This window comes from Sarcophilus harrisii, chromosome 2 (genome assembly GCF_902635505.1).
Source record: "Sarcophilus harrisii chromosome 2, mSarHar1.11, whole genome shotgun sequence".
Lineage (NCBI taxonomy): Eukaryota > Metazoa > Chordata > Mammalia > Dasyuromorphia > Dasyuridae > Sarcophilus > Sarcophilus harrisii.
In genome coordinates this window covers 223,971,770-223,992,518 of record NC_045427.1, presented here as the reverse complement: position 1 = coordinate 223,992,518, position 20,749 = coordinate 223,971,770, and positions in this window count along the sequence as shown.

The window sequence follows — 20,749 nt, the reverse complement described above, 5'->3', positions numbered from 1 at the left end:
TATGAAAAGATGTAGAAAGATTTCAGCACAAACCAGGGATAGGAGTAGCCACATAAATAAAGTCACAGATCCTTCAAGGCAAACATATATAAATTTTATGCTATATTTAGTTCCTTGTTTTAGCTTGTTGACATCTTTTGTTATCCAAATTCTGCCCTAAGGAGTGTTAGTTATCTCCCCTAGCTAACCATGATCCATTGATCAGATAAACTTGTGATTTCTGGTCTTCTAGGATACCTACTATGTGTCTACCCTTGTGTAAGATACTGCAAGTAAAACAAAGATAAATAAGTCACAGTACCTCTTCTTTTATGAAACTCCCAATCTGCTAGTGAGATAAGACAAAATAATACAATAAACATTTGTTAAGTATCTATTGCGGGTAGGGGATTACACTGGTCTCTGGGGGAGATGTAAAGCATAGTTAAGACTGTTCCTGCCCTTGTGGAGCCAATAACAGAGCAAAGAGATAAGTCACACAGAGATGGTTATGATATATAATATTACAGGGTAAAATTCACTAGAGAGGCGCAAAGCAGCTTTCTGTGAGGTTTGACGGGGAAGATTGTTACTGAATGTTGAAAGTGTTAGAAGATAAAAATCACTATAATACAAATGGAAGGTGATAAGGGCATAAGAGAGAGATGAACAATAAATTAAGAGCTTTGAGAGTCTACAGGAGGGAGAGATCTGGGATGGTGGCTATCTTTCTCAGGCTCATCTCCAGTTCTCTATGGCTTCTTGGGGAGGCCATTCTTCTGAGCCTAGTGTCCTTGAGATCTTCCCTCCTGGCTTTTTGTGATGGGGATAATGGAGCAGGGGGTAGCCCAAGATCTGGATACTTTCTTAACCTGCTTTTCAACAAAGAGCTGGAGTAAATATTGGTTAGCCTCAGAAGTCTTAAGATTGCCTAGAGGGAAAGATTCTCATCATGTTTTCAGCCTCAGCATTGAAGTTTCCAACTCAGTGGCTCTCATTTGGTTTGGTCCCCTCTAGAAATCAACAGGCTCTTTATTTGCCTGATAAGTATTTTGCTCCAGTTTATGTGGTAAAAGAGTCCAAATGCCAGTTACACACATCTCCTTCTCTCCCCCAGCACACATTTCACTATTCCTTGGTATTTCAATTAATTAATTAACTAATTTTGGGAGCAGGGAAAGGAAGGGAGTTACCAATGAAGAAAAATCACATAGATAGCTGGGTTTTGGTTCGACTTGAATGGGTGCTGGGAGAAGAGGAGGTGATTGGTTGTGTTTGCAAGAGTTTCTCTATAGAAAGTTTCTGTAGCTAGGAATTGGCTAATGAGAGGTCAGTTCATAAAGCATGGGCAGCATTTTTAGCCTGATGGAATAGGCCATGTGGTTCTGCAACCTTGCAGGTAAATTTTGACTTTTTAATCTACTTACTAAGGCTTTTTGATTGGCTTCTAAACTGGAAATGAATATATATTCCCAAAACACCATTTTTCCTCCTTCTTTGTTGCTTTTGAGTAAAGAGGCAAGAATTGCCATAAGCCCCCAGTGAGGAGGAAGAAATAGTGCCAGTCTCTTGCTTCCCCTCCGGAACTTCTCCCCTTTTCTGTGTGGTTTCATGAGCACAAATCTCTGCTGTTGTTTCTGTCTCTATTGTGACTATTCTTTCCTGTGTTAGGTGAAAGAGTGTTGGGAAAGAATAGACCATCACCAACCTTGTGAGTCTCAAAAGGTTGGGAGAGCACCAGGAAAGTATCCAGGAACTGGAGTCTGCCAGAGTTTGCAAGAAGTAGGGCCAAGTGAAGAGAGAAGCCTCAAGGAGACTGCTTAGCTCAGGCCAGTAGCAGATCTGCTCTGAGATGCTACACCCTTGAGATGTCGTGTCGGGTAACAGCAACTTGACTCCATTGTTCAGTTAGGCTGCATTCAGAAGTGAATTGAATGGTGTGAATACCTTGAAGCATAATTTTAACTTTAAGCCCATTCTTCCCCCAAAGTTTGAATATCAATAATAGTTAAGATATGTAGCACTTCAAGATTTATAGGATGCTTTATACACACATATAAAATCTCATTGATCCTCACAACAATTCTATGAGCTATGTTATGACTGTCCTCCCCAACTGAAGTAAATTCATGGCAAATGACTTGCCTAGCATCACATAACTAATACATGTCTGAGGGAGGATTTGAACTCTGGTTTTTCTGACTCTAAGTCCAGTATTCTATCTACTATGCACCCTTGCTGGCTGAGATGATAGAGAGGAGAGTGTGACCCCCGGGGGTTCTGGAAGTACAGGGGATGCTTTATATTTCTTTTTATCTCATCTCTTCATCTTCTAAGTAAAGACCCCTTAATAAGCTAATTAATGATACTGGGTAATAATAATATTAGTGATAGAGTTAATAGCTATTAACTGGCACTGATTAGATAATATTGAAGAGGTGGCAGGCAATTAGCACATTAGCATATGCCCAGTGCCTCATGCAACACTATTGACCCACATCCTTTTTTTGCTTATACAGGATTTTGATTATTCCATTTATGCCTCTTCTAACTCTCAAATTATCCCTGGTAATATGCTACAACTTCCTTTATTCATTCAGGTGTCTTTGCTTTGAGTAATACACACACACACACACACACACACATGCATATGAACACATATGTATGTATGTATTTTCTATAATTTTGCCAGATAACAATGCCAGATAACAGTTTGGTGGTCCTGATATTTTTGGAATGTCTGTCTCATCTCCCTTGCCGCCACTTTTTCAACCCTGTATGGAGTCAATCAAGTACCTAGACAACCTCCTTGGTTCTGGGATTCCTTCCTTAGAAGAGTCAAGCCACATAATCTGGAAGGGTTCTCCCAGGCCCACTCCTCAGAAAACATTCTGTACCCTTGCCCTGCCTTTCCCTCACCCCAGGTGTCTACTTTATTCTGACCATGGTCCTATTTAACAGCTGTTAACTAATCCCAGTTGCAGTGCTCTAAAGTAATTCAGGTCCTAGCTGATAAGGGTTTATGGAATGACTCCTCCCATGTGGATTTGTGTTTTAATAGAGTCCTCTAAAGCCTTAAAATCTATCAATACTCAAAGGAAAAAAAGGTTTAACCCTAGGGCAGGGGCTCCATGCCATTCTGGACTAAAAAGCAATCGGTGGCTCTGAATTGCCTCCAGATTAAAATACAAACTCCCAAGTCTGTCACCTAAAGTGATCTTCAATTTGTCCCCAGCATACCTCACTGAACATTTCATATTGCTCCACTTCATCCAGTATATATTCCAACCAAACTGTCCTATTCCCTCCATTCGATATTCCATTTTTTTGTGACTTTTGCACAAGCCATCCTCCATTCCTGGAATGTGCTTTCTTTTGACCTCAGTCTCTTATAATCTTTAGCTTCCCAACACTGTCCTCAGCTCATCTTGTCCTTCCTAGCTGAAGACTTTCCTGACTTCCCCGAGTACTTAGGGATTTCCTCTCCTTATATTTTCTTGTTTTTGCTTTTCATGTCCAAGATTACCTTTTATTGACTTAGCTGTGGGTCTCTTGTAGAGATAGCTAGGTAACAAGTGGAGCCGGTGTGGGACTAGAAGATTCATCCTCATGAGTTCAAATCCAGCTTCAGGCACATGCCAACTGTGTGACCTTGGCCAAGCCATTTGTTTGCCTCAGTTTCCTTATCTGTAAAATGAGCTGGAGAAGGAAATGGTAAACATTCCAATATCCTTGCCAAGAAAATCCCAAATGGGGTCACGAAGAGTTAGATACAACTAAAAATGACCAAATAACAATGTATCTGTTGTACCTGTCTCCTAGGTCCTTACATGCTACTAGGATGTAAGCTTTTTGAGACCAAGGACTATTCTGCTTTTGTCTTATATCTACATGTCTAGCACGGGTCTTTACACTTAGTCTACTATGTGTAGAATTGAATTGAGTTGCCATTAAAAGTAAAGAATAGGTAGGACATACCAGTTTGGGCAAGGTGCCCAGCCTGATAATCAATCAATCAACATCTGTTAAGCATTTTAAAAAACATCTCCTGTATGTCAAGCATTGTGCTAGGATACAAAGGGATGCAAAAATGAAGACAGAGCTTCTGATTCAAATGCCTTTTTATTGGTCACCTTAGCTTTATGGATATGCCTCAGGCCTTTTACCTGCCTTTACAATAAAACCTCTCATTTTTATAGTGCTTCTCAGTTTACAAATTGCTTTGCTTTCAATAGCAAACGTTATTATCCCTGTAATTTTTTTTTCTTTTTGATGAGTCTATTACCTCTCTCTCAGGAAGCTGGACATGCTTCATCACAGATCCTCTGGAATCATGATTGACTATGGTATTGATCAGAGTTCTTAAATCTTTCATTTAGGTCATTTTTTACAGTATTATTGTGGTCACATAACTTGTCCTCTTGCTCTGCCCACTTCATATTATTGCATATAAGCCTTTCCAGGGGTTGAAATCATCTCCTTTGTCATTGCTTTTAGTAAGAAAGTCTTCCATTACATTCAGATGCCTAACTTGTTCAGCCATTCCTCAATTGTTGAGCATGCCCTCAGTTTATAGTTCTTTGCTATCTCCCACCCCACCCCCCTCCAGATGCATTTTTGAACATAGCCTTTTTCCTTTTCCTGTGATCTTTCTCTGGATGGCCTGGCCTAACACTTCATAGAAAACATTCCTGTTTAGACATTAAGCAGGATTAGGTACTCTCTGAAGTTTTTTTTGAGTCTGAGATTCTGTGATTCTGTTGTCTGAAGTTCCAATTTTAATATTCTTTTCACTATCACATGTCTTTACTGTTGGATCAGAATGTTAGGTAGATGGGCAAGGTCCAGGTTCTACAAAGATGCTAATGCTTCAGAGCACAGAAAGGTCCAAATTTGGTGGAAATGCTTATCTGAAATGTAATTGCAGATTACATGGAATGTGCCAATAAGGCAAGGAGCTCTAGGGATTGGGGATTCTCTCCTGGCCACAATTCCGTGGGATATCTCCCTTATTAGTTTCCATTCAGAATTAATAGTTGCTGTTGTCACTGTCTCCCTCAGAGAAGCAATAGAGTTAATTAACCCCCTCATCCTTAGCATCCCAGGCTTTGCAGGGGCTGGGATACAGGATTCTATACCTAGTGTTTGAGTCCTTTGTGGAGAAGGAATATAGCATGGAACTATGGGAAGAATGCTGGGTCTGGAGTGAGACAGCATGGGATCAAATCCTATTACTTCTACTTACTGAATATGTTATAGTAATCATTTAACCTCTATAACCCTCAGTTTCTTCAGCTGTAAAATGAAGATAAGATGAAAGATCTCTTTTATCGCTTTCTAAGTTTAGGACAGCAGTGCTCAAAATGTGGTCTGGGGAGCCCTGGAAACCCCCAAGACACTTTGGGGGGGCTGTGAGGTCAAAACTATTTTCATAATGCTAAGAGAGTTTAATTTCTAAAATTTGTTTTCAGTGTGAGCACTCACACCTTAGAAATCATCAAATACTACAAATTTGGATTTGATTTATTATTTCATTGATTGTCTAGATGGAGAAAGTGTTAGCAATGCAAATGAAACTAAAATTTTGGGGGATCTGGCTTTTAAAAACATTTATATAACCTTCAAAAGCTCTCTGGGGTTCTCAATATTTTTTATATTAGAGTAAAGAAGTCCCGAGATGAAAAAACTTGGAAATTACTGGTCTATGCTTTTGTGACTCCACAGATTGAGGGAGCAAAGAGAGAAGGCAAAAGGAGGTGAGTCTGAGCCTTCTTCAGCCACACAGGAATCATTAGAATGTGGAGATTGTTCTTAGCATAAAAGTTCCCAGATGTTTGCAGCTCATTGATGATTACACATGATCTTATGCCTGAGAAATTGTAAAGGAATTTAACAACTATGGCAAGCTCCTTGTATGAGCTTAGATTCTTCTTTTGATGTTCCTGGATTGTAGAGGGTTTTTTTGACTCTTACTTTGTACAGAGATCTTGACACTCTACTTTCTATTCAGTTTTCTCCTACTTTACCCCATTGCTGCTGTGTCTATTTTTTTTTTTTTTTTTGCCTCCCGCTTTTTAGACAATTGAAGTTCAAAGGACCATCAAAGTTTGAGTTATAAGGGACCTTAACTGAAGCTATGTGATGTAGTGGGTAAAGTGTTGAGCTGAGGGTCAGGAAGACATGGATTCAAATCCTCTAACATGAGTGACCATGGTCAAGTCATAACCTGAGTCTTAAGTTTCCTCATTGGTAAAATGGGAATAATAATACCCAAAGTGCCTGCCTTAAAGGGTTATTGTGAAAGTCAAATGAGATAATAGAAATAGAATGCTTTGCAAATTTAAAGCAGAAGTGAACATAAATTGAAAAGATCATTGGCTCCATATTGAGAGGCAGCAGATTTAGCAGATTAGCAAAATTACGCTTCTGATGCTTACTACCCATGTGACTGTGGATAAGTTTTAAAATTTCCCTTGACCTCAGTTTCCTCATGTATAAAAAAGAGAAGGTTGGACTAGAACCTCTCTTCCATCTCTAGACCCATGATTCTTTGAAAGAGCTATATATCAATGTCAGTCATGATAATAATGACAACGATGGCAGAAGCAGTAGAGAGGTTTCAGAGGGGGATCAGGGAAGGCTTAGGGAGAAAGTAGCATTTGAGTTGGACTTTTGAGGATGGGTAAGAAGAGCTGACATTAATAATTGCTGACATTTATATAGGACTTTAAGGTTCATAAAATGCTTTACACATATCATCTCATTTTAACCATACAACAATTCCATGAAGTAGGGAGTGCAGCTATAATTAACTCCATTTTAAAGAGGAGGCAGCAGAGGCTCAGAGAGGTTAAGGGGATTAGCTTTTACTAGAAGACTGTGTGTTTTTAAAGCCTAGTTTCTTAAAGATATAATTTGTTGAAATTTGGAAACCAGATACCGGCAATGAATTTTCACAGGATTCTATAAATATGCTCTCTCCTAGGAAAGCTGGTTCTGTTAGAAGTTCAAAATAAACCACTTGATTCCATTGGGTTGGGGTCTGAAGAAAAGATTCTCCTACTCTTTGCTCAGTGTTGCCTGCATTCTCTTTGAGGGACTTGGCACTACTTCAGAAACCTCATCCCATCAAGGGATTCTCCTGAGCCCTTTTGGTGCCATTATTTCAGTGGTCATTCAATGACATCACCCTCAAGGCAGTATATCACATGGCCACATGGCTTCCAGGCCATTGTTCATAGTTTTGACATAGGCCAGAAAAAAAATAAGCCTCCAATATAAAAATTCCATTTCTTTGACATGTTGGAAGCTGTCACTAAACACAACAAATCCAATTCGATTAATCCCTGCCAGTGTGATTGCCTTGAATCTATATGCCCTGGGCCTGTTATTCTCAGTCTTCACTGAGGATTGCACAAATGGGAATAAGTCCAAGCTTCGGTGAACAGATCGAAGGTCTGGGTAGCCAGTCTTCGGCCAACCTGACCATAGTAATGTGGCTGTCAGTATCACAGTGCAAAGAAAGAGCACTGGTCATGGACTCAACAGACTTAGATTCAAAACCTGCCTACCCTGTGCTGCTTTTTACTTTTGACACCTTTCTGGTCAAGTCACTTAACTTCTCTGAGGTTCTTCATCCATAAAAGAAGGGGCCTCTGAAGTCCCTTCTAGGTCTAGATTTAGGAAGGCAGAGGCTCTGGGTTCAAATCATACCTCTGATGCTCATAATCTTAGGCAGGTCACTTTTATAATAGCTACCATTTATATGATACTTTGAGATTTGCAAAACACTTTACATATGTTATTTCATTTGATCCTTAATATAACTTTGCTAAGTAGCTTATTATTATTTCCATTTTCATATGAGAAAAATGAGGCATGCAGAAGTCAAATGACTGGCTTAGGCTCACACAGTTATTAAGTGTCTGATGTGGGATTCTGAATGCAAACTTTCCTAATTCCAAGCCCAACTCTCTGTCCATTCTGGTTATCTAAGAGAGACATAGAGAAGGATATGAGTCAAGAGTGGGGCTTGAATACATGTCTTCCTGACTCTGAAGTCACTTTAAGTGACCTCATATGTAAAATTAGGGTTAAACTAGATAGCTGCAGGTCCAATATAGATGCTGGCTAGCTAGCAGTATGACTGGGGCAAGGATCTGTTTCCCTTTGTTTCCTCAAGTATAAAATGGGGAATAGCACCTCCCTCCCAGGGTTGTAAGGATTAAATGAGATATTATTTGTAATTCGATTGGCAGACCTTAAAGAGATTTATACAGGCTATCATCATCAAGATCATTAGCAGATGCATTCTAGAGCTATGAGCCCAAACCGTGTGCGTGTGTGTGTGTGTGTGTGTGTGTATTGTGGCTGTGGAGTGAGGGTCGTGGTCAGCGGGCTTCATCAAAGTGCATCTTGAGACAGAGGACTCCTGGCCGAGAGGATGAAATCACTCAGGGCAGCGGTGAGGGCGGGTGGAGAAAGCCCAGGACCCGATCAGGTTGCCCATCCGGGATCGGTTCCGGACCACCGTGGAGGTTCTGGGGGATGGCCTCCGGTCTCCGACGGTCCGTGACGATTCTGTCAGCTAACCCGCCCCATTAGCAACAAGCAGCCGGCCTCCTGGCCGAGCCGCTAGCGTCCCAACGCTCTGCTGGGCACCCCGCCCCCGGCCTCCCTGGGATGCATGCAGATGAGAAGCCCTCTGCAATCAGCCTCCGTTTGCCTGAGTAGTCATTACCCCGTGACAGAGATTAGTGCGGAGCTTAATCAAAAGCAACAATGATTGATACCCTGTCACTCGAGGCCCTCAATCAGCAAGCGCTTCCCTGGAAACGCTTGGTGCTAAATAGCCTCCTTTCGTTGATTACTTTGGGAGACGAGGCCTCGATCAAATAGGGAGAAGAGCGGCGAACAGCGGCTGCCGCAGCCCGATTGGACAGCAGAGGAGTGAGGCTCCGAGCTCCAGCAGATAGGGCCGGGGGCGGGGGGATAAGGAAACCGGACCCGGGCTCGGAATCTGAAACGAGCCGGTCCGAGTGATTCTGTGCCATGTGGGATAGCAGTGAGCTTCCTCATCGCGGAGTAAAACCGAGTCCTCTCTCCGTTTGGATGGGGACGTGAATATGATAGGATCTTAGATTTAAGGAAAGAAAGGAATTTAGAGCCCGCTTAACCATTCCATTTTAAGGATGTGAAAACGGAAGCCCAGAGCCGTTAGATGATCGTGTATTTAGACTCATCGTATCTAACCCCCTTCATTTTACAGCTAAGGAAACTGAGGGCCAGAGTTTAAGTCACGTGCCCAGGACCCCATAGCTCTTAAATGTCTGAGGTGAGATTTGAACTCAAAACTTCATGACTGCCTAGGATCATACGGGTTCTAGCTGGGGATTTGAACCCAATTCTCCCGACTCCAAATTCAACATTTTTCTCTCCCACTTCAAAACATAATCCTTACCTTTGTCTCAATTCTGCCAGGGCACAGATTTCAGAGAAGTTTGGCAACCATACTGCCACAAACTGCAAAAGCTTGTTTTTGGGCAGCTTGTCTTAGTCATGACCAACTATATTCTCCTCTTTTTTGACCTAGGCTTCCCGTTTTGGCAGCCTTAGGTCTCTCTTTCCTGGTTGGATTTATTTGTCATTGCTCCTAAATCTTTCTGATTTTTTTTTGGGGGGGGGGGGCAGAACTCTGAGGAGTGGATGGATTCTTGTCTGACTTGCTCATATCTAACACCTTGATCCCCTCAAGTTATTATCCCATATCTCTTACTCTCCTCCCCCAGTTTCTTGTTCTTCTTTTGTTCTTCTTCCCGGATTGCCCTCAGCTACAATCAGTAATGACCTCTATGGATTCTTGGCCCAACCCAGCCAGGGGTCAGAGGCCCTGTTTGCAATTTCTTCCTGCCCCCCCTTCCCTCAATACAGTCAGCTCTATAGTATGAGAGTTACTTTATTATGACTCTTGATAGCTCCCATTATATAGTGCCCTAAAGTTTTCAAAGAGTTTTATACATGTAATCGAAGTTTAGAAACATTTGTCTATAAGTGTGGGCAGCCTTTGCTTTTACAAGCTGGCAGCCTCAGAAAGAAAAAGGAGTTTGTGAATCCTAGAGGGGTTTATTGGTAACAGCTGCTGCCTTCCTACCCCAGAAAATCAAATGCCTTGACTCCATATTTCTGGGAACAACAGTCCAGATGAATGTGAAGGAGTTTGGGGCATACAGTGTAGTGAAAAAACCCCCTTTCTCCCAGTTCAAAGACGTGGGCTTGAATTCTTAGCTATGTTATGTTGGGGTAAGTGATTTCATCTCTTTTGGCCTTTGTTTATGTTTTTGTACAATGGAACTGGGCAGGAATTAGTTGAGTTTTAAGATCTCTTTATTTAGTTCTAGAAGCCTCTCACACTATGATTCTAAATCAGTGCAGCAGATGTGTCAGAGAGTTAAACTCATGGGTGAACTAAGTTATCTGCTTATCCTACTTTAATATGAACAAGATTGTGAGGCCATGTCTGATTCTGTTAGGACTTCTAGGTGAAGGTAAAGGTAGATCTGAATCCTCAAATACAAGTGAGTGGTTTTATTCAATGCAACAAACATTTATTACACACCAACTATATGTAGTAATTGCTGCAGGAGACACATTGACTTACTGGACAGCTTTAGGAAAGACCATCTCCTTTCTCTGGGTTTTTCTATTTATTTTTCTATGAATTGAGGAGGTTGAACTAGAAATTCTTGGATTGTTTTTTCCTGCTCAGAGAGTCTGTGATTCTGTCATTGGATTTGATTTTTACCCTGCTTTTAAGGATCTGGCACATTGTAGCTTACTTTCTCTTAGACAATGTTGCTAATAAATATTTGCATCAAAGTTATCGTATTCAGTCATGTCCAAGTGTTTGTGACCCCATTTTGGTCCTCATTTTCTTGGCTGAGATACTGGAGTGTTTTGCTGTTGCTTTCTCCAGCTCATTTTACAGAGGAGGAAACTGAGGCAAACAGGGTTAAGTGACTTGTCCAGGATCACACAGCTATTAAGTATTTTGAGACTGGATTTGAACTCAGGAAGATGAGTCTTTCTAACTCCAGGTATGGCGCTCTATCCACTGTACAACCTAGCTGCTTTTACTCCAGAGGAGTGTGATGGAAAGAACACTGACTTTGGAGTCTGAGGACCTTGATGCATATTCTATTTCTGCAACTTACTGCCTGTGTGATCTTGGATAAATCACTTGACCTCACTGGGCTCTCAGTATTCTCACCTGGAAATTGAGATGGTTGGATTAGAATGCTTTTAAAGTTCTTTCCAGCTTTAAATCTATGATCCTATGCCTTCCCTCATAAGAGGTTCTGAGCCATGCTTTATATCAATGGGAATTGTGATTGTGATATGAGTAGAGCATTTTATGGGTACTCCATGAGACATTTGAGGTGCTACAGTAGTAAAAAGAGCTAACATCTGGGTGTGCTATCTATAGGAAGACAGGATATCACCTGGTCAATTAATTAGTAAAGGATTATAATATTTAAATTTCCCAACAGATGGTGCTAGCCTCTAACATAGAGGTTTCATCAACATCTCTGACAATGCCTTGATGTTTATATGCCCGATTCCTGCCCTGCTAAACTACTAAGCTCCAGATGACCGGAGAAGAAAGAAACCCTCATTGACTAGATTCTGAATTCTAGCCTAGAGATTGGTGTAAAATATTGCTCTAAAATATAAACATTTGCAAAATATGTAAGTTTTCACCACCACCTCGCATCTGTAAAATTTCCTAGTTTATTCTTAAACCTCTAGAATTATACAATCAACTGAAGCCACATAATTTATTGAAAATGCAAAGGAAACATTTCAATTTACCTATATAGATATTCTATTTGACAGTGTTTAATCTTTTGCTATGATGACAAATATTTGAAAGGGAATAAGGAGGTGGTGATCCTATTTGACAAAAGCTTGTCTGTGAGTTCCAGACTAAGATAGTGAAGGGGGAAGTACGGAGATGGATCTGTCACCCAGTCTTCCTACTAGTTACTGAGGTTTCTAGAATCTCCTTATCTTATCACATAGTTCAAACTCATCTCTACTCACTGGTCCCTGATTGAGCCATCTCAGGGTCCAGAATGATTTGCACTCTGGTTTCTTCTCTGATTCCCAGTCTAGTTTCTATCCAGAGTTGGTCTCACCCTTATAATTTCTTGACCTCCATTTCCCGCGAACTGCTCTCTGAGGTTTGTCTTAGACCTCTAGTTGTCCCATATTGAAGAAGCGTCTTCTGCTGCTGATACGTCCCCCTGAGGAGTTTCCTCTTCTCCCTCCCTCCCTCTTTCCCTTCCTTCTTGTTCCCTTCTTCCTTCCTGCTTCCCTCCTTCCTTCCTTCTCCTCTCTCTCTTTCTCTCCTTTCTCTCTTCTTCTCTTCCCTCTTCCTTCCCCTCTCTTGTCTTTCCCTTATTCCTCTTTCCCTCTTTTCTTTCCCCTGCTCATACCTAAAAGGGATAGGAAAATGAAGTTAAATTCCTCTCTTTTTTATGGCTTCAACCTGATGAGGGAAAGAGAAACCATGGAGATTGTCATCAATGATCTATTTCTTTTCCTTCTGTTCTCCAAACCACAATCACCTACCTTAGAGAAAGATGTTAGTTTGAGGTAGATTAGAAGGTCTTGTTCCCATCTGGGATTTTCATGGCAAAGATACTAGAGTGGTTTTCCATTTCCTTCTCCAACTCATTTTAGAAATGAGGAAACCGAGGCAAGCAGGCTTAATTGACTTGCATGCCAGGATCATGCAGCTAGTAAGTGTCTGAGGCCAGATTTGAATTCAGGAAGATGAATCTTCCTGGTTTCAAGCTTGGCATTCCATTTACCTTGCCACCTAGCTGTCCCATTCTCTCCTCTATATTATTATAGTTATAGAGTTCACCCCTCCAATTTTATAGATAAGGAAAGTGGTGTTGACCTTCCTTAAAGAGGCAGAGAAGTGGAATTATGATCATTCTGATTTCTTCTCAGATAAGCCGATGATGCTATAATGGTGTGCTGGTAAATATTTAGTAATAGGCTGTGCTATCTGAAAAAAAGATGGACATAGGGAAAACTCTCAAGTTTAATCTTGATTATTAATATTTTCCCCCTATCTCTTAAGTCTAGACAGTCAACTAAACAATAAATCAAGTCCTAATTTGTAGCCATTTGTTGATTTTCATGGTGTAAATGTTACCACTGAACATTTAATAATTAGCTCCTGTGAGATGATTTGAGCTGGCTTGAGCAAAACTCTGTCAGATAGTATGAGATGTCACTGCTCATGCACATAGAGCTCACAGTCTTATTGAAGAATCACCTAGAGAAGCAGAAAAGACAGCATAGAGCCACATACTCAAGTCTGGGATATGGCAGGAATTAAGGAAAGAGAGAGATCAGTGGAGGCTTAAAAAATCAGGGAGAATTTTCCAGAGGAAGTGGGCTTGAATTGGGCCTTGCTGAAATGTTAAGTATATAGGAGCAATATAGCATCACCTTGTCTTATGCATTGAAGTCTGTACCTGTTACAAAAATATTTCTAGAATCTCCAGAGCTTCCCTTCCCCCAGCTGGCTTTTGATAAATAACAGTATCAACCAACCTTAAATTGGATTGTCAGACAGAATAGAATAATTACAGAGTGGCCCTCACACTCTGATTTGATGTATGAGGGAGCTGGGAACCATTGGGCAGTCACTCGGTAGTCGGAGCTATGTGGCTGACAGAAGGTATGATAAAAAAAAAAAGAAATAAAAATGAATGAACTTGGAACCCTGAGGTCCACTGTCCCACCCCTCTTTCATAGCCTCCTTCCCAATGGCCATATTATGGATGAGGAAAAAAGAGAGTTCAAAAATTTCTGGAGATAAATATTCTCTAGTTTACAACCAGGAGTGACACTGATTAGCAAACAGCCCAAGCTTCCTAGTTTGCCGAAGACAGTCATGTCCAACTCTTTGTAACTCCATTTGGGATTTTCTTGGCAATGGTACTAGTCTGCCCTTTCCTTCTCCAGCTCATTTTTTGGATGAGGAAATTGAGGCAAATATAGTTAAGTGACTTGTTCAGAGACACACAGTGTCTGAGGCTGGATTTGAACTCAAGAAGATGAGTTTCCCTTACTTCAGACTTAATGCTCTATCCACTGTGCCCCCCCCCCCAAAGACTGGCAGGCATGTATTTGTGTCACCCATTTCCCATACTATAAGTTCCATTGCAGGATCAAAGAATCTAGAGATGGAAGGGATTTTGGTCATTCAGCTCAACTCATACTCAAAAGAAATTCCTCCCTTCCAAAAATCTAATAAGTGGTCATCCACAATTTGTTTAAAACCCTACAATGAGGGGAAGCCCATTGCCTCTGAAGGTAGCCTATTTCACATTTGGACAGCTAGTTGTTTAGAAGATTTTTAACAATAAGCTTAAATTATCTTTTTCTGCCAATTCCATCCATTACTCCTGCTTCTATCTATACTCCACTCATAGTAGGTGCTTAAGAATAAATTTGTTGAATGAATAAATGGGTATAGAGAGAACATTTATCTTGCTGTTGAACTAAGGAGTAGATAGAATGAGGATTTGGAATAAAGGAAAGGGTTCTGAGTTCTTTGCCTGAGAAGCTCTATGATCTTGGGTAAATTGTTCACTTTACTTTCCTGAATCTGTGAGGTAAGTAGCACAAGTATCTCATTTTACAAATGGGAAAACTGAGACTCAGGGCAAGTGATTAACCCCAAATAGCCAATATGTGAGGAAGCTGAGATGTAAGCTCCATGCTTCTGATCCCTTAGTCAGGGTTCTTTACACCATTACAGGCTGTCTTCAAAGATTGTGGACCCAAATAAAAGCATCTCTACTCATTGGTATCATTTTTTGTCTGTTTTCCATTAGCACAAGTGACATGGATTTATGACTCTGGGGACCAGCACAGAGTACCATGATATAAATGGTACAGCAATGCTGAAACATTTCTTGTGGTTATCACTTTATTACTCAGTATCATTTCAGGCTCTAGCCATGCTGTGTGTTCTTATGACAATATTAACTGTTTCTAGGAGACCCAGTAGGTGGAAATGAAACTCTAATGGAGAAAACTTCTGCTTCATAAAAAAGATTTTCTTTTATAGGCTCATAGGATGTCAGATCTGGATGACATCTCCATTTAGTCTGACCCCTACTTGCACGTGAATCCCCTACACAACATTCTTTGCAAGGATGTTTCTCTTGATATGTTGTATTTCTTTATCTGCATGCATATTGTTTCTCCCCAGGGAAATGCAAGCTCCTTAAGAACAGGGGCTATTTTGTTTCTGGCGTCATATCCACTGTACCTAGCACAGTGCCTGGCCCATGGGAAGTACTTTAAAAAGGCTTCTTAAATCCAATCTCTGCTTGAATATTCAGTGACTGGGAAATCACAGTCTTGAGAAGCAACTCCCTTTTCACTGTTGAAAGTCTCTAGTTACGAAATTCTTTACTTTGAGGGAAGATCTGGAACCCCATTGGTTCCAGTTCTGTTATCCAAATTCAGGAGAATGGATTTAATAACTCTTCCAGAGGACAAGCCTTCACATATTTGAAGACCATGTATATGTTCCATTTCCTTGGTTTCCAGCAGGGTTTCTTTGTGGTGTTTAGAGAGGTTAGGGCTAATTGTAGAGTGGTTATCATTAAAAAGTGTAAGAATGAAAGAACTGAATGACACCTTTTCATGCAAAACTATAGATTTGTTCCACTTTTCTTCTCTAGCTAGTTCCATGAAGCCTCTTTAGGGGCAGCCCTAAAAGCTTACTTTGGGAATATTGGTTGTTTATCAGGGTCCCATGACTACTTCTTGCCATCCAGGGTTCTACAATATTGGTTGCAAACTTATCAAGGGGCAGGCTCAGAAGACATTGTCAGGGACAATTCTCACTAATCCTGTGATTCACATTTATCACTTTGTGCCCAAAATCTGGGCAGATTGCATACTCATCGTGAGTAAAGATTACTTTATTCTTTGCATTTGTAATCTCCAGCATCAAGGACAGTGCCTGGTGTATGGTAGGGATGTTAAAAATAAATACCAACTGATCGGTTGCAGCATGGCCTGGTGCATCCACAGGTAAATAAGAGACAAACATTAAGAATTAGCAGCACCACCAAACACCACACCTAATCACACTATTCCACCTGATTTTTTCCTCCCTCTTTTTTCAAAAACAATCAGCTCTGCAACAGCAGTTGTAAGGATCAACTCATATAACAATGATAAGAAAGTCCTGTTTCTCTTATTTTTTTATGGGAAGCCACCCCTGTTTGCTTCATGTTGCCCCAATGTATAAAAGAAGCTGGTGCCTTCCTCTCAGTTATTAGCAGCAAATGATGCATTCCTCCCATTACAGCTCAATTGCTTTTTTTTTGGTAGCAATATTTCCTATGCCTTCTTGTGACAATCTCAGCACTTGGTCTCTTTTTTTCCAAAGGTCTTTTGTTGGTTGGAGGTACAGAAGCAAGGGCCAGTTAGGTAGTACAGTGGATAGAGTGCTGGGCTTTATATCAAGAAGACTCAGTTTCCTGAGTTCAAATCTAGCCTCAGACACTCACTAGCTGTGTGATCCTAGGTAAGTGGCTTAACAGTGTTTTCCTTAATTCCTGATCTATAAAATGAATTGGAGAAGGAAATGGCAAAGTGCTTCAGTATCTTTGCCAAGAAAACTTCAAATGGAGTCACAAAGACTAAGGACAACTGAAAATGACAACAGAGGCTGAATGATCAGGGTGGAGAGGAAGAGAGAGCATTGAGATAGGTATTAAAATAAATTAGAAAATAGTCTCAACATTTGGCCTGTCCTCCCTTGCCTGGAACACCTCTGCCCTTGGGACCACTTCTTCTGATTGGGGTGGGGGGGGGGAACTCTTCCATTTAACATCCTCCACAAAACATCAATTTCTTCATTATTTATCAGGCCCTTTGGTCTTCTCTATCATGACTGCTATCTGGGTACCTTCTTCCCATCATCCCCCCTCAAACTCCTTATATATGTTGTCTTCCCTACTAGACTATAAGATCCTTGAGGCTAGAATTTTATTTTCTTTTGATGGTATTTGTATTTCTAGCATTTGCCATAGTGTCTGGCACGTAGTAGGTAATAATAAATATTTAATAAATAAATAAATTAAAATAAATAAATAAATTAGTAAAAATAAAAAATTTGACTGGCAGACTGGAACTTCCCATCCTTTTCAATTTATAGACAGGAACTCAATTGGAATTTCCTTCCCCAGCAGCTTTTGGAGTCTACAGGCATTATAGGCACTCTAAAACTGGAGTTCATCTTAGAGTTCATTTTTTCTAGTTCTTTCCAGTACAATAAGTTGTCCAAAGGAAGACTTGTGTAAGTCCTTGGGGTAAGAATCCCCTTCTTCCTATGTAGATCTACAACTATTTTGCAACTTCTAGTCTCAGTTGCTTGGAATATTGAGAATTGAAATAATTTACTTGTCCAGCATCCAAAGTTTGCTGGAGTCAGCTAGAATTGGCTCTTGAAAACTGATTGTTGAATTGTTGGTGTGATTACTTATATCTGAGAAGTTGGCAAATCCTATAAATCAGGAATTGGTTTATTTGCGTTGTTGTTGTTGATTTTTTACACCTAACAAAGAAATGAAGAAAATGTTAATTTGCAGGTTAAACTTAAAAGTGCGTCGTGTTCAAAAAAATTTCCCCCCAGAGAACTAGTTGTTAAACTCTTACCAGCATACCCCTACCAGTATCCTATAGCCATGGCTCAGAGGTTACATCTGAACCCAGTTCTTGATTAAGTCTGGCCTTCTATTCTCTTTGTCATGTTGCATCACAACTCAAGGTCATGTAGGTAGAAAGTAGCAGAGTTGGGATTCAAATCTAGATCTTTTGACTGTACCAGTACTCTTCTGATTACCCCATATTGTCTCTTAGGGCTTGAGTTATGATTCTTCAGCTGCTTCTGTCCAGGACAGGTTAGAAGTCAAAATTTTTTTTAATACAAGAAAAGGGTACATGATTTTTTTTTTTCTGCATGCTCTAAATCAGAGTGAGATTAATTAAAACAAATGCTGAACACAGACACGGAGAAGAAGAATCAATGTCTTTACTAATGAAGCCCTATTCATAGTCTTGGGAAGTTGAGTAGTATCTTCACCAGATCGTGCCTGTGGTGACAGCCAGGTAATGTTCTTGCCCTGGGCAGTGTCTGGGATGCACAAGCACCACATTAGGAATTTAAAATGTTCTGAGTGATGTATCCATTTAGGAAATGTTCCTTAAGCTTCACTATGGAGAGCATAGAAGATAGATTCGCCTTCCTGAGTTCAAATCTGGCCTGGGCAAGTCACTTAACCCTATTTGCCTCAATTCTCTCATTTGTACAATGAACCGGAGAAGAAAATGGCAAACTACTCTAATATTTTAGTCAAGAAAACACCAAATGGAGTCAAGAGGAGAAAGACATGACTGAAATGACTGAACAAGAAGAAAAAATGTAGAGCCTTGTGAGTAGTGAGGTCAAGCACAAAGATAATCATTTGGGATTCTGAGCATGTACAATTATGCAAATTTGACTTTATGTGAAGAATTGGAAAGAAATCTGCATTCCTGTAAAACACCTGTTACCTTTACTGTATAGTACTGTGTTTTCTCTCCCCAACTCCAGCCCTTCAGCTCATTCCTCAGCTTCCCATCCTCCCTACTATTAGAGAAAAACCCAAAAAACTAATTAGCAAAACCTAAGGAAACTCCTTCAAGTAAAAGCAGAAGAAAGGACTGGCAGAGAGATTCCACCAGAGATTCCATGCTGCTGGGTAGTGCTGGACCTGAAGTCAGGAAAAACCAGAGTTCAAATATGACCTCAGAAACCCAGTGTGACTCAAGGCAATTCATTTAACCTTTTCCTGCCTCAGTTTCTCCATCTGTAAAATGAGGATAATGAAAGCATCTACCTCCCATGTGATGTTTGTAAAGTACTTTGCAAACTTTTAAACTCTGTCTCTATGTTTGTATGTATACATATGTATATATATACATCTATACACAAATGTATATGTATAAAATGTTTTACATATATTAACATATTGTGTTAGCCACTATTAATATTATTACCCTTGCCAGGGCCACTGGCATTTTTAAAGAAAACCTTGTGGAAAGAGTTATGTTTGATCCAGAAGAATCACTAATGGTGGCATTTCAGGTGGTGAGTGGCAGGAGGGAATATAGTAGTATGAAAAAAAAGAACACTGGACACCTGGGTTCCTGATTCTGATACTAACAGATAATATTATTTATTGTTTGTGATGGTTGCTTAACCTCTTTCAGCCTCAGTTTCACTTATAAAGATCATCTTCTAGGATATAGAGTAGCTCTTTTAAAAAATATCTCATTCTGGTTCACTCTTATTCCCATCCCAGCAAGGGCTGTAGGTTTCTAGTATCTGCCCCAAATCCAGTACAGAAGGGGCTCTCAGGTCTCCTACAATGCCCCTGTTTCAGTTCCTCCCTTAAGAAAAACATCTACTCAGATGAGCTGTAGGGGCCCATGGGTGAGGTTGGCCTGTTTTCTTAATGGATGATGTAAAGTAATGGGTTTAAATACAGCATTAGCCAGTTTTTCCTATAGACCTCAGAGCCTGCTGGCACAGGGGCTGCTGGCAGTCACTTGCTAGGAACCTGGAAGGCTTAAGGAAACTGGGATGCCAGGTCTTCCTCCCCTACCTTTACCTGGCCCTACATTTGACCAGGGGTATATATGAAGGCATTTCATGAGGTGATATACAGGGGGGCAGCCTAGAAAATGAATTCATCATGTTCATGGTGACCTTCTAGTAACATTTCAGTGATTTTTTTGAAGACTAGAAAAACGAGTCCAAATATCCTTAACTTATTTTGTATCATGATTATCCATAGAATTACTGCATTTTCTCTGACGTTCTGCTGGGCACATGACAGTGTTTTGTTTTGTTTTCCTTTTTCTTTTTTTAAATAATTTTTTTAAAAAAGAAAAAGCAAGAATAATTGCAGTTAGAGTTGGAAGTAGAGATCATCTACTTTAATCCTTCATTTTATAGTGGAGGAGCCCGTAACCCAGAGGGATTTCATTCTGAGTGGGAGGAGGGAGAGGGAATAGATTTGTGATTTAATTTCTATGTGGAAACTCCCTCTATCCACACAGATTGAACAATCTTATGAAATTTAAGAGTCTTAAAGCTGCTTATTATAGTGAGCTGTCATGTGACTTGTCTAGAATCTCATAAAACTACCCTGTACTGAGATTTTTCTAGTCCTAAGGAATTCAAACCAAGACTTGCTCACAAGAAGCTTATAGTTCACTGGGAGTTAAGTGAGTTATCCAGGTGCTGGGAATACAATTAAGACAATGTCTGTGATCAGGGAGCTTATAGTCTAATGGGGTAGACAACAAAAAAAGGAGGCAGGAAAATGTGTATGTGGGGCAACTGTACACCATGGGATACCTGCCACTGGGGCATTTGGAATCTGGGGGGTTGAAACCGGGCAGATTAACCAGATGCAAAGTAGAAAGTCTGATAATCCAATTTCTCACCTCTATAGAGTAAGGAATCTAGCACTCCAATCAGAAGGAAAGAAGGCTGAGGGAGGTCAAGATTCGAGTTTAGCATGGTGGTGACAGTTGCCAAGAATGGTAAAGGTAGACTCTAAATCTAATGATCTTGTTCAAAGAGACCTGTCTGTTGAATTTTTATACTTTCTAC